The following is a 17201-nucleotide window of genomic DNA, read 5'->3' on the forward strand; positions in this document are numbered from 1 at the left end:
ATTGTCTTCTTCCCTGGAAGTAACTACTATTCTGTTTTCTAAAACTATTGATTAGTTTTGCCTTTTATTTTATGTAAATACAATCTTTTTTAAATTAAATTTTAATGTCATACAGGCTTACTAAATAAAAGTATTGCACACTAATGAAGATTGAAAATTTACATTCCAGTTGACTAGCCTAAAGAGTTTAAGACCACTTTCACATTTATAGAGCCTAATTAACGCTAGTAGACAGGCACACCCTCATCTTCTATGTCATCTTTAACCCCTTTGTCCTGAGAAAGGAGGCTTAGCTGCTTCTTCAGTTCTTCAATTTTTCTTGTTCTAGTATCTTCATCTGTAGGGTGAGATTAACATTTCCAACAGTTTGGAAAATTTTGCTTTATAGCAACTGAACAGAGCAGATGGTCTCTGAGATACATTCTTTCTAAGTGCTAGATCCACTTGGCTTTGTGGGATACCTTTTACTGAGGGACTCAAGTAACTGACCACTTCTTAAACCTATTAAAACTTGTACTTGTTCTATTTATGTTCCAAACGGCTGAAGGAGTTCTAGTAGGATCACACCCAAGCTATACATATCTAATTTGGTGTCACGCTCAAATCCTTCCAACTCTTCAGGTTAAGTGTACATACAGACAAGTACCCACTCTGGAAGTATATGTTGGTATTCTGTTGCCATGTCTCTTGATCCAGTCCATGGTTTTTTGTTTGTTTGTTTTTTAATTTTTTAATGTGTATTTTATTTTTGAGAGAGTGCACGAGAGCAGGGGAGGGACAGAGAGAGAGGGAGACACAGAATCCGAAGCAGGCTACAGGCTCTTAGCTGTCAGCACAGAGCCCGATGTGGGGCTCGAACCCACAAACCGTGAGATCATGACCTGAGTAGAAGTCAGATACCCAACTGACTGAGCCACCTAGGTGCCCTGATCCAGTCCATATTCTGAATGATGTCTGTATAGGCCAGACCAGAGTCTTCTATTTTTACTTGCTGATCAGGGCCATGAAGAAAAATATTTCTGGACTTCAGGTGTTTGTTATGTTATGAATGTAAAATACACTTTCCACCAATTCTTGATAAGATCTTTATTGCAACACTGGCCTTAACATAAGGATGTGTGTACATTCGCCCATGTATTCTGGCCCTGCCTGTTTCACTCAGTTATCCAGTCCTACAAAGAGAGCTCACACAGGTGGATCTGAATGTGCAACATCAGGTGACACTGCATCAGGTGATACCTGCCCCATCAAGTTTTAAGTTTTCTTCAGAAGATTCCTCGATGGATGTGAAATTCTCTTCTAAGTTGTAATCATGCATAAGTGGCAGCTGATGTTCAACAATCTGGAAGACAAGTCAGCTCTTCGAATAAAATGATTCCAATTCAATGGCATCTTTTGTGACTAAATTGGTGATATAGTTCATCAGTCTATTAGTCTGATTTTCAGTGCCAGCTTCTCCTAAGGAGTTTTCTTTTTCTGGGGTGAATTTGGCAAGGATAATGGATGATTTTTTTTTTTAATGTTTATTTTTGAGAGAGAAAGAGACAGTGTGAGTGGGAGAGGGGCAGAGAGAGACGGAGACACAGAATCCGAGGCAGGCTCCAAGCTTGGAGCTGTCCACGCAGAGACCAGCGTGGGGCTCAAACTCACGGACAGCGAGATTATGACATGAGCTGCAGTTGGATGCCTAACCGACTGAGCCACCGAGGGGCCCCTGGATGAGCTATTACTTTAATCATTTTTGACATCATGTTGATCTCTGTTGTCCTCCTGGTTAGAGATCACTTCCAGAGATGGCAACTGAATAGAGATTCTATCTTGCATTTGGGCCACATGAGCATCTACTATCCAAGCAGTATGATGGCCTACAACACCTTCACTTTCCATAGTACCTTTATGTAATGTTTAGTTGCACCCTTATTCAGCATATTTTGATTGCAAAATTCTGACCATCTGATTTATTCCTGAACTTGTATACTCTTCCATATCCACCTTTTCCTAAGGGGGCAAACTGTTCTAAATCATCTAAGTAATGTGAGGTTTGTTCTTCCAAGCTACTTCTCTTGATCTGATCTGGATATCAGAACTATCCTCACAGGGATCCTGAGGAATTCTTTCTTTAGCTGACCTCATTAAATGAGCAATAGCTATGGGCGCCTGGCTGCCTCAGTAGGTAAAGCACATGACTCTTGATCTTGGGGCTGTGAGTTCAAGCCCCATGTTGGGTGTAAAGATTACTTAAAAATAAAATCTTACAAAAAAAAAAAAAAGCAGTCACTCTGTTGTGATGTAGTCTTGGTGGGCTAAACTCATCACTACAAGTGAAAGAAGACAGCAGTGCCATTTTGATAAAGGTCTGACAAAGCAATTTAAACACCTGTCTTGAACGAAGTGGATTCATGAACATGGCTCAAGTGTTCCAGTGAAGAAACAAGCAGTAATTTGGTTTGCAACTGAAAAGGCAAAATCAGCTGTTGTAGGGTCATTTTAACACCTAGGGTTCTGCTGGAATATCAGATTCCAAACATCCCTCCTGCTGCCCCTCCCCACCCCAGCACTATGCCACTAGGTCTGGGTTCAAGCAGAGATCCAGCCCAATTCACTCAGGGGCTGCGATGAACCTCGCTGCTCCCCAACCTCCTCAGGAATTAAGGTGGCCAGGGGCTGGGAGAGGGCCACTGCAGCATTCCAAGTCCCTCACCATCATACTTGGAGTCTGAGCCATGGGCCAGGAAGTCCATGGTAGGTGCACAGGCACAGACCTGGCTCCATTGCCCTCTGCCTCATGCTCCCAGTCCCCGGAGTGGCCCCCAGCAACATGCACTGCAGCCCAGCCTGCCTGCTAACCCACTGCCACATCACTCAGCACCCCAGTATACTCTTATTTGATCATCATCATATTTGTGAATATACTGTTTTTCCTTTGCCACTGTAACAAATTATCCCAAAATTAGTGATTTAAAACAACACAAATTTATTCTCTTAACAGTCCTGGTATCAGAAGTCCAAAACTTGTTTTTGGTTTTTTGTTTGTTTTTGAGAGCGCAAGTGGGAAAGGGATGGCGGGAGAGGGAGTGAGAGAATCTTAATCAGGCTTCATGCCCAGTGCGGAGTGTGTCTCACAAGTGAATGATTGTGACCTGAGCCAAAATCAAGAGTCAAATATTAACCTTAACTGAGCCACCCAGGTAACCCCCTGCAACTATGTTTAATAGGCCAAAGTGAAGCTATTAGCAGGATTCGTTCCTAAATCTGAAGGTTGTGAGTGGAGCATCTGTTTCCTTGCCTTTTTTCAGCTTCCAGTGGCTGCCTGTGTACTTTGTGGCCCCTTACTTGGTATTTAAAGCCTCTGCTTTCATCATCACATCATCTTTTCTTCTATAGTCAAATCTTCCTCTGCCTCTACATTTAGGGTCTACCTGGATAATCCAGGAAAATCTCATTTCAAGATCCTTATTTGAATCAAAGTCTCTTTTGCCATATAAGATAACATTCACAGGTTCCAGGGAGTAGATCCTGGATATTTTTGGAGGCCATTATTCAACCTACTAGAATGAGATTTATTCATAGCATATGTATTTGTAGTCATTCATTCTCATTACTGAATAGTATTTTATTAATTTAACCATTTTTATTATATCCAAAATTTATCCATTCTACCATTGATGGGTATTTGAGGAATTTCTAGTTCTTGGCTACTGTGAATAATGCCATGGAAGACATTCTTATACATGTCTCACTTCTGTTGAATGTATACCTGGGAGTGGAGTAACTCGGTCATGGGGTATGCACATACTGGTTTTAGTATGTATTGTCAGTTTTCCAAAGTGCTTATAAGAGGGCACTATTCTAATATGTACCATTATAATGAATTACTCTAAAGGTCTAGAGGCCTGACAGTGTTAATGAATTTCTCAAAATACCTAAATTATACCAAATGAGTTATACTTGTTATTTAATATCACACAAGAGGAAAATAAAAAGCAAAAGTATTTGTCATTGTAGACACAGTGGTATTATGCACTCAGAGAACTGCTCCAAAGGAAAAAAATGCAAGTTTTAGGTAATCATAAATAGTATGTCAAATTTATAAATAGAATGCTTAATTATGGAAAACATATAGCTTACATTTTTAATTGAATTAAAATGTTTTTGTTAATAACCTTTTTTGGAAATACAAATATTTCCTCATACCCAAATGGCCACCAAGAAGAATTCTCCAATCCAAATAGCATAGGCACTGCCTTCCACTGGCTTCACTTGGATTTTGTTTGTTTTCTTCTTCCCTGTCCCTAATAGCTTGGCCCCTCTTTTTTTTTTTTTTTTTTTTTTTAATTTTTTTTTTTTTAACGTTTATTTATTTTTGAGACAGGGAGAGACAGAGCATGAACAGGGGAGGGTCAGAGAGAGGGAGACACAGAATATGAAGCAGGCTCCAGGCTCTGAGCTATCAGCACAGAGCCCGATGCGGGGCTAGAACTCACGGACTGCAAGATCATGACCTGAGCCGAAGTCGACCGCCTAACCGACTGAGCCACCCAGGCGCCCCAGCCCCCTCTTTTTAAAATAAAATTTTTTAAAATTTTTATTAGAGAGAGAGAGTGCATGTGCATGAGCTAAGGAGAGGGGCAGAGGGGGAGAGAGAGAGAGAGAGAGAGAGGGAGAGGGAAAGAATCTTAAGCAGGTTCCACGTTGAGTGCGGATCCCATGACCCTGGGATGGGACCATGACCTGAGCCGAAATCAGGAGTTGGAAACTTGGGGCACCTGGGTGGCCCAGTTGGTTAAGTGTCTGAATTCGGCTCAGGTCATGATCTCACAGTCCGTGGGTTCGAACCCCACGTTGGCTCTGTCCTGACAGCTCAAAGCCTGGAGCCTGATTCAGATTTTGCATTTCCCTCTCTCTGCCCCATCCCCACTTGCGCGCTCTCTCTCTCAAAAATGAATAAATGTTAAGAAAAAAAAAAAAAGTTTGACACTCAACTGACTGAGCCATCCAGGTGTGCCCAAACCCCTCTATTTTTTACCTTGCCCCACAGCATAGAATATCATGGGTAGGATTGGCCAGGGTGAAGAGAATGGGTACATAAATAACCTCCTTTTCACCTATCCACCTTGTAGTTAAAGCATCATCACTAATCCTTCTCCTATTTCCTCAAAATAAAACTTACTTTTAACATATATACTTAGATTTGCTTTTTCCTATAAAAGATGTAAGTGAAAAGAGAAAAGTAGGGAAGCAAAAGAGGTAACTTTTAACTTACAATCAATCTCTACCAGAAACCAATCAAATAAGTAGCACCTTAGAATTCCTTAATTTGTCAGAATTTAGGATTCTCAGTCTCAATGTTACTGACATTTTGGGTCAGTTAATTCTTTGTTGTGAGAGGCTATCTATCCTGTGCATTGTGGGGAGTTTAGCAGCATCCCTGGCTTAGATGTACTGGGTGCCAGTAGCACACCCCCCACACACATTGTGACAACCCAAAAATGCCTCCAGACATTGCCAGATGTCCTGGGAGGGGTGCAAAATCACCCTCTGTTGAAAACCACTGCCTTAGAAATGTAAGTTTTTATTTTTAAAATAGGGTACCAGGGAAAGACTGAAATTGAACCTCTGTTTGGAAGCAACATGTGGTCTAAATTGAAAAAGACAAAAAGAAACAAAGTAATTTGGAGATTATAGGCCCAGGATTAAAATATATTTTGAGGCGGGCACCCGGGTGGCTTCGTCAGTTAAGCGTCCTTCTCTTGATTTGATCCCAGGCACGGAGCCTGCTTGGGGTTCTCACTCCCTCGCTCTTTGCCCCTCCCCCACTTGTGCACTTGCACTTCCCTCTGTGCAGAAAGTAAAATCTTAAAGGGGGCTCTTGACCTCATATCTGCTGATACCTTCCCCCTAGAACTCTAGTCCAGCTCTTCACCCAGAGATCGTAGCCACACCCAGTTTAAGCTAGATCAGGTATACTATCTCATTACTATGTATATCTTTTAACAAGTATGTTTTTAAATTGCTTTTATTGTAGTTAAATATAAATATAAAATTTACCATTTTTAAGTATTTGGTTCAGTGACATTAAGTACATTGATATTGTTGTGCAACCATCACCACTATCTCCAGAACATTTTCATTATCCCACACTGAAATACTGTATCCATTAAATAGTAATTTCCCATTCTTCTCTCCCTGCAGCCACAGGTAACCACAGTTCTGCTTTCTATTTCTGAATTCAACAATTCTAGGTACTTCACAGAAGTGGAATCATAAAGTATTTGCCCTTTTGTATCTGACTTACTTCACTTAGCTTGGAAAGTTCATCCATGTTATAATATGTATCAGAAGTTCATTCCTTTTTACAGCTGGATAATATTCCATTGTATGTATACATCACATTTTGTTTACTCATTGACTGATGAATGGGTAGCTTCCACCTTTTGGCTATTGTGAATAATGCTGCTAGGGACATAGGTGTACAAACATCTGTCCCTAAGAAGCATTTTTTTTTTTTTTGAGTGTACAGAACTATATATTGAGAATTGAAACAAGGGAAGAAGTATAGTATAAATGCATATACAACAACAGTTTATAATATATGATAAATGAGAATTGAAACAAGGGAAGAAGTATAGTATAAATGCATATACAACAACAGTTTATAATATATGATAAATATTACATGACTGAAGGGGCCACTTGTACTAGATCTTACGTGAGTTATTTCATTTTCTCATCACTTCTGTGAGGTGTAGGTATTGAGAATCAAGGGTGGCAGGCTGGTAACACAGGTGTAGCATTAAAAGTAATAGATATGGGGTGCCTGGGTGGCTCAGTCAGTTAAGTGTCTGACTTTGGCTCGGGTCATGATCTCACAGCTTGTGAGTTCAAGACCTGCTTTGGGTTCTGCGCTGATAGCTCAGAGCCTGGAGCCTGCTTCAGATTCTGTGTCTCCCTTTCTCTCTGCCCCTCCCTCGCCTGTGGTCTGTCTCTCAAAATAAATAAACATGTAAAAAAAAATTAGGTAATATGATAATATCTAGCAAGTGGAGGCATCAGGATTTGAACCCCAGGGAGCCTGGGTGGCTCAGTCCATTAAGCCTCTGACTTCTGCTCAGATCATGATCTCATGGCTCATGGGTTCAAGCCCCATGTCTGACTCTGTGCTGACAGCTCAGAGCCTGGAGCCTGCTTGGATTCTGTGCCTCCTTCTCTCTCTCTGTCCCTCCCCTGCTCATGCACTGTCTCTCTCTCTCCCGCCACCACCCCCCCCCCTCAAAAACAAACATTTCAGAAGATTTAAAAAAAAAGAATCTAAGTAGTTCTAAGGACTATGTTTCTTCCACTAGATCATTCTGCTTTCTCTCCAAAAGTACTCTGGGAATACTGGGATGAATCTTTATATCTTTATTTGAAGTCATTAAAAAAATTATAAGCCTTCCCGAGGATAGCAAAATTGCATGCTATTGCAAGATAATTACAGAGCTCACTCTAAGGAAGCAGAGGTAATGTCTGGTTTTGGGCTTCCTCTTTCTGCCCACTATTGTCTAAATGATTCAGTGTTATGCAGAATATTAAATATTGTTAAACTATTTCAGAAAGTTGATTTATTGTGTTGGTTTTATATAAGACTTTTCTTCTGATCAAAATACTTCCAAGACTATAGGAAAATATAACCTGGAATCAGTTTTCTAGAATTTCATCTTATCCAAATGTTGCAGAATTTTGGAATTCTTCGGAGTAAGCTCCCAACCAAGGCCAAATTTAAGAATTTAATTACAAGCCCCTATTTGTTTATATCCCAATAACAAGCTTACTATTATGCAAATAGGAAATAAAATCTGGTAATTGTGGACCATTATTTAGAATTTTGAAGTTAAGGATGTGTTTTTTAATGGTACAGATAAATCAACAGCTATTAATATATGAAGACAAGGCTTGGGGAGAGTGCTGCCTCCACCTTTAATGTTGGAATTATTTTACAGTATTCTAGTCATGCTGTTTTGGAGGTTGGGCAACCATAAGCCTCACTTCACAGCCTATTGTTCCCACCTGAATCTTGCTGTAGCCTCCTAACTGGCCTTGGCTGCCAGTCCCTCCTTGTTATGATCCCTCCTTCACATTGCTAACAGTGTTGTGTCTCTAAAACACAAATATGACTATGAGACTCCTCTGCTCCGTGATCATAGTGTTAAGTCCAAACTCCTCTAAGCATTACATAAAGTATCTTTCATAGCATGATTCAACTTTTTCTACATTTTCTCAATTGCACTGAAACATGGGCAGTATAATGCCATCTCTTGTACACTTTATTACCTTTGCATGTGCTTCTTCCCCACCCTGGATTGACCTTTTCTTCGCTTCACCTGGCAAGTTTCTAACCATACAGCAAGACACAGCTTAAATTTTAGCTCCAATGTAAAGTTCTCCCTAATTCCTCAGTGCATAGTTACTCTTTGTCTGGCTATCTACGCCTGTGATACATATTTCTATTTTCAAATCCATAATACCATACTATAATTTGTTTGTTTACAAATTATTTGCATTACAGTGAGATCTGCCAGAGAACAGGGACCATATCATCATTATTTCAATACCCCTGGCAACTGATATAGTAAAGTTTTTTAGTTGAACTTGTAAATATCTGCTGTGGTCAGCCCTCATTTCACCTGATGCTCTATACCATTTGCTCCTGGGGCTATCATACAATATATAAGCATTCAATAAATATCTGATGATGATGGTCATGGAAAAGAAAAGAAATTATTACATTTCATGTGCCATGTTTAAAAAGAGAGGACTTTTACTCCTGAGAGAAAACCTTTCAGGAATATGGTATTTCAGTACCTAAAAGGTTGAAATTATCAGAAAACCTCCCCTGCCAACACCCACTCCAGGCATAGCACATTCTCTGGTCCTAGGAATATAGTATAACAAAATGTTATACTACAAAATTAACCAGAAAAACAGAAGGCAATCAAGGGATTTCAAGCAAAGAGTGATTTAATACAGGGAATTAGATAATACAATTATAGGAAGAACTGGAAGAACCAAAAGGAAAGGCAGACAATATTGCCCAGGAATGAGGAACTAGGAGAACTCTCTCGGAGCCTCCACTCATCTGCCGACTGACTCGTGCAGGAGCCTCATTACTGCATAGGAAGTCACTTAAAACTCAGCAGCTGAAAACAACAATCATTATTTCTCACAGTTCTGTGAATTTGCTGGGCTTAGCTGAGTGGTTCCGCTTCACATACTGTTGTCTGAGGCCGCAGTCATCGGAGGGCACAACTGGAATGAAATGTCCAAGGTAACGCACTCACCTGGCTGGTGGTTGGTACCATCGGGTGGGATCTCAGCTGGAATGGTCAGTTGCAATGCCTTGATTCTCCATGCGGCTTGAACTTCTTAGAGTATGGTGGGATTCTAAGAAGGAGTGGCTCCAGAGTGTTCCCAAGGGAAGGAAGCGGAAACTGCAGGTCCTCTTAAGCCTTGGGCTCAGAAGTCCCAGAACATTACTGCCACCACATTCTATTGGTCAGAGCTATTTCAGGGAGAGGATACAGGTATCTCTCGCTTTTCAAAAGTTCAAGTTACACCACTCACTTTTACGAAAGACCTGCATTAGTACCTGTTTTCGCTTACCAAAAGAAATTTGAAGAGGAGTTTTGCTTTTACGAACAAAGGTGGAAAGGGAAAATAGCATTCAGTATTTGTTTGGCAGAGAGAACCTTATAGAGGCAGCACGCACGCCTAGCGGCAGAGTAGAATCGCTAACTCCTTCCCAGGAAACTACACTCAGCCTCTCAGCATTAACACCATAGCTTTGAACTGAGTCTGTGGGCATCTTTGCTTTATCCTCATTTATTTTGTGTATCTGTTAGCAAGATGTGTCCTAACGTGTCAGAAAAGCCTAAGGGAGGTTATTTTTTGAGTCTGGGAATGCTCAAAAATTTTTTCATACAAATGCGTAGTAATTGCTTCTTTGCCTCATGCCATTTCAGTTCAAAAGTTTTCATGCTCTACTTTCAGATAGTGGGGGAGAATACAGGAGGAGGATGTAGAAGCATCCAGAAGGAGGATGAAATGTTGGGAGTGGGAGCTGTCTTTAGAGACTAGCTGTCACACTTGTCTTTGCACATGCTTGTTCTTTGCTCCGAAATGCTTTTTTATTGTTTCCTGTCAAATATTCAAACTGAAAATCCAGCTTACATTTCACCCTACATCTAGAGCCTTCCCTGATACCCTCAAGTACAGTCAATAGCCCTTTATTTCCTTCATGTAATCTGTGCCTGTGGTACATATTTCTGTTTTTGTATCTTATTGTTCCTTATTATGATTTGTTTGCTTGCATATTTTTCTGTGAGAGTATCTAGGGGACAGTAATCATATCATCATCATCCATATCTCTAGTAACTGTCGTAGTAAAGGTTTTTGCAATTGAACTTCTAAGTATCTGCTTGTGGTCAGTACTAATTTAGTCTGGTGTTCTCCACCATCCTGCTCTTGGAGCTTCAATGTGGGGAGATACTCGGTGAATAGCCAACGGTGATAATAATGGAAAGGAAGAAAAATTGCCTTTTAAATATTCTGTTTAGGAAGAAAGGATCATGTATGGGTCACTTAATAAAAATTTTCAGGACAATTGATATTTTAGTCCTGTCAGTTCTGTCAGCACAGAGCCTGATGCGAGGCTCGAACTTGTGGACCTTGAGATCATGACCTAAGCCAAAGTCAGAAGCTTAACCAACTGAGCCACCCAGGTGCCCCTAGTCCTGAAAGTTTTAAGCTTATCTAGAAAAATAATTTTCCCAGCATAGCACATTCTCTGGTTCCGGGAACATCAGATAAAATGTTATGCTACATAGTTAATCAGAAAATGGAAGCTATTTAAGGTATTTTAAGTGAGGAGGGTTTTAACACAGGAAATTAGGTAACAAAATTGTTGGAAAGGCTGGAGGCGCTAACGGAGGTCAAGTTACCCAGTTATGAGGAACTACAGGATGCTGCTTCTTCCCCTGGAGCCTACAGTTGTTTGCAGAATTCAACTCCTGCAAGACCCCATTACTGCCCATGACTTAAGGGAGTTGGGCTCCCTGCCCCATGCTGTTGATGCAAACTACCAGACGCCCATGTTTAGCTGCTACCCAGGTGTCCCAGGAACTGACTGTATGACAAGAGAGTGCAGCTCAGTTGGTGCCACCACTGCCTGAACTAGAAGAGTGTTTCTTTCTTCCTTCCTTTAGCTTTTCAGTCTCTTGCACATGCCCACAGTTGACTGAATCCTGAACAGGATTCCTGCTGGCTAGGGAGACCAAGCAAATTCCTAGCTTTCCCAGCCCCTGCAATACAATAAAATTGTGGGGATGCTGCTGAACACATCACAATATCTAGAACATGGCATTAGAAACTTGGCTTACAAAAGGAATATAGTGATCATAGCACTCGCGATAGTTCTACCCAGATGGAGTTTTAGAGTAGAAGAGTTTTAGTCTTATGCTTTTAAACATTTGATAAAATAAATAAGAGGGTTTTTTGAACCAATGTCTAGAATTTCAGTACTCATAATCTTAGGTAACTTTCAGCCTTGGTTTTTTCACTAATAAATTAGAAAAGCTTTCTGACTTAGCAGTCTTTCACAGGCACAGTGGTAGTAGGATCTTTAAACCTATTAGAGAAAAAATCATGTATGTGTACATATAAATATGTATGTATAAAATGTTTTGGTACATACACACACACATAATGTGACAAAGAGATACTGTCTGAGAAAATGAAAATTTATTTTTGCCACCCAGTGATTATGTAGGACTTTGGTAGAGTACTGGCCAAAAGTTGAAATATAGCTCCACTAATGTTTATTGGGCATTGGCACTGAGCTTGGCACTAGGAATACGAAGATGCATATTACACATTCCAATTCAGTAAGTGTTTAGTAAATATATTTCTGCTGGATATTTAGGTCTTGGGTCTACTAAGATGAACAAGACCAGACTTTTTCCACAGAGGTATTCAAAGACTGATAAGCAAGTGATTGCAAGATTGTGGTAAGTGTGTTGATAAGAAATTTAAAGTATAACCAAAAACAATTAAATGGTAAAATTTTTAAATTTAATTGACGAGTAAAAAAACTTGACATTTACTTAAAATTACTCAAGAAGATGCCATGTTTAGGGGAAAAAATACTGGCTCTGAAATGACACCATCTCAGGCAGTTAGAATTGAGGGTATTGAGTCTTGAGATGCATGTAAAATGCTCACTCTGAGAAATACTGAAAAGTATTTTCTTTAAAGTCATATAATCCCACCACAAAGACGGCCACTGGGAACATTTTGATGTATTCCTTTCTAATCCAAGGGTCTTTTTCTTAAAATAATGGAAATGAAACAAAAAATAGAGGCTAATAGGTTCACAAGGCATGATAGATTGCATGTAAATTAGAAGGCAAGAAAAAGAGCGAGAGAGTGAGAGAGAGAGAAAGAGAGAAGGATCTATTTGGGCCAGATATTTCAAACTTCAAAATACACACATGAACTTGGTATCTTCTTCCCTACACTTGTACTTGCCCTTTTTAGGAATGGCACCACCATCTATCCAGTAATGAAGGCAAATACATCCAACTACTCTCAGAGTAATCCTTCTAAAACAGTCTAATTTTATTGTTCCTTTGCTTGAAATCTTTCAATAACTCCCTATAGATTTTGGGATCAAGTGTCATTTTCTTATTTCACTATTTATAGCCCTTCACCATCTAGCTCCCACCCATCCTACTAGCTTGACCTGCCTTCCTGCTACCTATATAGTTCTCCACATTAGCCATGTTAAAAAATTTGTGGTTCCACAAAGGTATAGCAGTGTTCTCCAATCATCTTTGTCTTTCTACATGCTCTTTTCTCTCTAGAAGGCCATCATATACCCCCATCTTTTCCTCTGTTTAATTGCTTCTCAAAAACTCAAGAGTTGCCTTTCAGGATGCTGCAATCTATTCTGTTCCCCCAATGCACCAGGCACATATCTCTAATATAGCATTTGTCTCACTGTCCTCAAATTATTGGTGTTTTTATCTCTTATTCAATTCAACCAAGAGCTTCTTGAGGACAGAGACTTTATCTTGATGATCTTGAGAGTCCTGCTTCTATCACAGTACCCAACATATAGTAGGTGTTATAAACATTGGTTGAAGGAATTTATGTAAATTGGTAGATAAAAGGACTGGTGGGTTTTTTAATTAATAATCTTCAGGAACTACATTTAGAAATTGTAGCAAATATTGTTAGTTGCTTACATAATAGCCACCTTCACCCCCCTTTTTTTCTTTTCTTTTTTTTATAATTTATATCCAAATTAGTTAGCATATAGTGCAACAATGATTTCAGGAGTGGATTCCTTAATGTCCCTTACCCATTTAGCCCATTATTTTTGTTTCCCTTCCATATGTTCATCTGTTTTGTCTCTTAAAGTCCTCATATGAGTGAAGTCATATGATTTTTGTCTTTCTCTGACTGACTAATTTCACTTAGCATAATACCCTCCAGTTCCATCCACATAGTTGCAAATGGCAAGATTTCATTCTTTTTGATTGCCGAGTAATGCTCCATTGTGTGTGTATATGTATGTGTGTGTGTGTGTGTGTGTGTGTATATATATATATATATATATACACACACACACACATACCACATCTTCTTTATCTATTCATCCATTGATGGACATTTGGGCTCTTTCCATACTTTGGCTATTGTTGATAGTGCTGCTATAAACATTGGGGTGTATGTGTCCCTTTGAAACAGCAGACCTGTATCCCTTGGATAAATGCCTAGTAGTGCAATTGCGGGGGCGTAGGGTAGTTCTATTTTTAGTTTTTTGAGGAACCTCCATACTGTTTTCCAGAGTGGCTGCACCAGCTTGCATTCCCATCTTCCCTTTTTTTATTATCAAAACTCAAGTTTCAGTGTGGCAGTGTACCCTAGGGCATGTATCTTGATAGATCCAAGGCAGTCATGGCATCCCTATCCCTCTTTGCCAATAACACTTTTCGGTTGACTATGATAGGGCATAGAGGGAAACTATGGAGGCTTCAGGGAGAGGTCTTGTTACTTTCTCTTCTCCCTTCCTGCTATGTTTACAGTTCTGTGAGGGATGTGAAGCCTGGAGTTGGGGCAACTGTCCTGTAATCTTAAGGCAGCAGTCTTGAGGACAAAAAATAAAATGCTGAGAACTGTGGGTGGGGAAAGACAGAGTCTGAGTCTTTGATGAGATAACTGAGCCACACCAATGCTAAATTGCCTATCACATCAAACATCCTTTTATGTAAGATAATTAAAATGGTTCCATTGTTTAGGCCACTGAATGATTGAATGGTGGCCCCGCCCCAAAAAGATGTCTATGTCCTAACCCCCAGAACCTATGAATATGACCTTATTTAATGACATAATTAAATTAAGTGTCTTGAGCTAAGATCATCTTGGATTATCTGAGTGAGCCCTTAATCCAGTGATGAGTGTCCTCATAAAAGACACACAGAGGAGAGATGCACAGAGAAGAGGAGAAAATGGAAGTGCTGGAGAAGGCAATGTGAACACAGAGGCAGAGATTGGAATTATTCAGTGACAATCCAAGGAACACCTGGAGCCACCAGAAGCTGGAAGAGGTAAAGGGTTCTCTTCTAGAGCCTCCGGAGGGAGAATGACTCTGCTGACACATTGATTTTGGGCTTTTGACCTCCAGAACTGTGAGAAAATTAGTTTCTGTTGTTTTAAGCCATCCAGTTTGTGATAATTTGTTATGGCTGCCTCAGGAAATAATATAAAACTGTAAGTCAATTCTCTGTTTGTTGCAGCCAAGGAGATCTTAATTAATATAACGATTATTTTTAAGTTCAAAGTAAACATATGAAAAAAAAGTATTGGTAATAATTCAGGAAGAGATCCTGGAGTCCCTGAAAATTCTTTCCATAGGATTTCAAACCAAGGTTGATACTAATCTTGTCAAATCTGGGAATTAAACATATCTCTGACTCCACTTCAACTTCACCCTACATCACTCTGCTTCAGGGACTAATGGCTGGTAGCAGAGATGAAAGTTATGCCCTCCTAAGAGGATTTTTTTTTTTTAGAAACCTTATTTTCCGTCAACCTTATTCCATTTTGTTTGCCTTTGTGAAAGAGCAAGACCGCTCAGTGGTTGTTCCTACCCATTCAGGGGTCTGAATGGTACGAGCTGCAGACCAGTCTTCAGTGGCAGGCTGAGCACTTCAGTCTTCAGTACAGAACTGCTGAATAGGCACGGAGGGCACCTGCCTACTTCCAGACCAGTCTGTGACTTCAGGTTGAATAGTAGTGAACTCAGGAGCTGGAACAGTCCATTCACCCAGAAATTCCTCCTTGGTCACAGCCTTTTTCAGCAGTGGCCTGCACCACCACATGTCTTCAAAATCTCTGTAGAAGTAGAGATCAGGCATGACCTCACATGGGCATTCACAGGAAATGGCGTCAGGCATGCACTGAACTTCCCGGGCCAACATCCACCACACCAGACCCACTGAGTGAGTTCCCTTGTTGCAATGGATGGCATGGCAATGTCCACACAGTGCAGAGGAGAGTCTGCATGGACCCTCCCTGGGTAGTGTGGAAAAGATCCTTTTTTTGAGGGGGGTGGCGTGCAAGTGAGCAAGGGGTGGGGGGGCTGGGGGAGAAGCGGGGCTCACCCAAAGCAGGGCTCAAGCTTACCCAAAGTGGGATTCATGCTCACCCGATGTGGGGCTCGAGCTCACCTGAAGTGGTACTTGTGCTCACCTGAAGCAGGGCTTGAGCTCACCCTCGAACTCATGAGGGTGGGACTCGAACTCATGAACCGTGAGATCATGACCTGAGCCAAAGTCAGATGCTTAACGACTGAACCACCCAGGCACCCTCGTGGAAAAGATCCTTAAGACCATTTTTGATGAAGTTAGATTCATCCCTGGTCCAGCTCAATATGGGAATTTTTTTGTTCCTGTTTTTAAATATAAGCAAAAGAGATTGGGATTTGAGGTAGCTTCAAAAGTATGTACAATTTGGAACAGAAAGACAACATGTAAACATTTAAAAGTCAGGAAAAGAATAAAAAGAAAATCAAGAGCAGGATACATTGGAATGAAATATGCAAACTATCATGTCCTACATAATTAGAGTTAAGTCTCAAAATTAAAATTATTAGGGATCAAAGCAAAAAGAGTTAACCATTATGTGATCCATGTTGTCCTTAAGGAAAAACATATTAGTTTCAAGAAAAGGAAAGCTTTGCTTTTCTTGGCAGTTTTTCTTTAAGAACTTACCATGTAGGTTTCAATTTAAATATCACTTCCTCCAAGAAGAGTTTCCTAATGACATCCTCCCTCCAAATTAGGTACCAGTACTATGTGCTTACCATTGTATCACTCGTAAGATCCTTACAAGACTACTAAGTTCTTTGAACAGAAAGACTGATTAGCTTACCCCATTGCAATATTCCGGGGTTTTTTGGAGGGGTGGTAAGTGGGTTAATAAGACTTCATGGGGGGGGGGGGCGGGGAGGGAGGGCGGGTCTAGTTCCCATTCTAACAATGCATTGAGTTATGATCCAAGCTGTGAGTGGGACCAGAGTTTTCCTTAGAAAATAGCTTGGAGTATGTTCTAAGACATGAAACAGTTAACAGTTTAAAGCCTGTTTAAAATTATTTTGCCCTACAAAATGTTCACTGTGAACATAGCAGCTGTCCTTTGAAGTCATAGAACACTGTTAGTAATGACACATGGAACATGGATTTAAGCAGCAGAGCCTCCTGTTGAACCCTTTGAGATGAACCAGCTGAACCTGAACCCACTTATCAATCTTAGTCTCATTTAAAGCAGGACAACCAGGCAGTATGTGTCTCCTAAAGTGATTGATACGAGGCTAACAACACTACTTATGAAGTATTCTTGCCCTCCAAGAAAGTGGAATCTGCAAGTTTCTAAAGCTAACTTCCATTATAGGAAATAGAGGAGATAAAGGAACACAAGGAAGCAAAAAGACAAATCCAGAATATGGTAAAGTCAATAGGACAACTGGTCTCTGTAATCAAGTCAATGGCATCAAAAAGGGGTAAGGGAGAAGAGACTGCTCTGGATTAAAAGAGGCTTAAGAAACAACCATATGCAACTGGTTTAAAAATCTTGTCTCAACAAACCAATTATAAAAAGATAAT

The 17201-nt window shown here is 40.2% G+C and overlaps 2 pseudogenes; both read right to left on the reverse strand.

The window, feature by feature from the left end:
* Positions 1 to 172: 172 nt before the first annotated feature.
* On the reverse strand, positions 173 to 9338 carry LOC102960860 (annotated as a pseudogene).
* Positions 9339 to 14930: 5592 nt separating this feature from the next.
* LOC102961145 overlaps positions 14931 to 17201 on the reverse strand; it is a 34751-nt pseudogene continuing 32480 nt past the window's right edge.

Source organism: Panthera tigris, chromosome C1 (genome assembly GCF_018350195.1).
Source record: "Panthera tigris isolate Pti1 chromosome C1, P.tigris_Pti1_mat1.1, whole genome shotgun sequence".
Taxonomy (NCBI): Eukaryota; Metazoa; Chordata; class Mammalia; order Carnivora; family Felidae; genus Panthera; species Panthera tigris.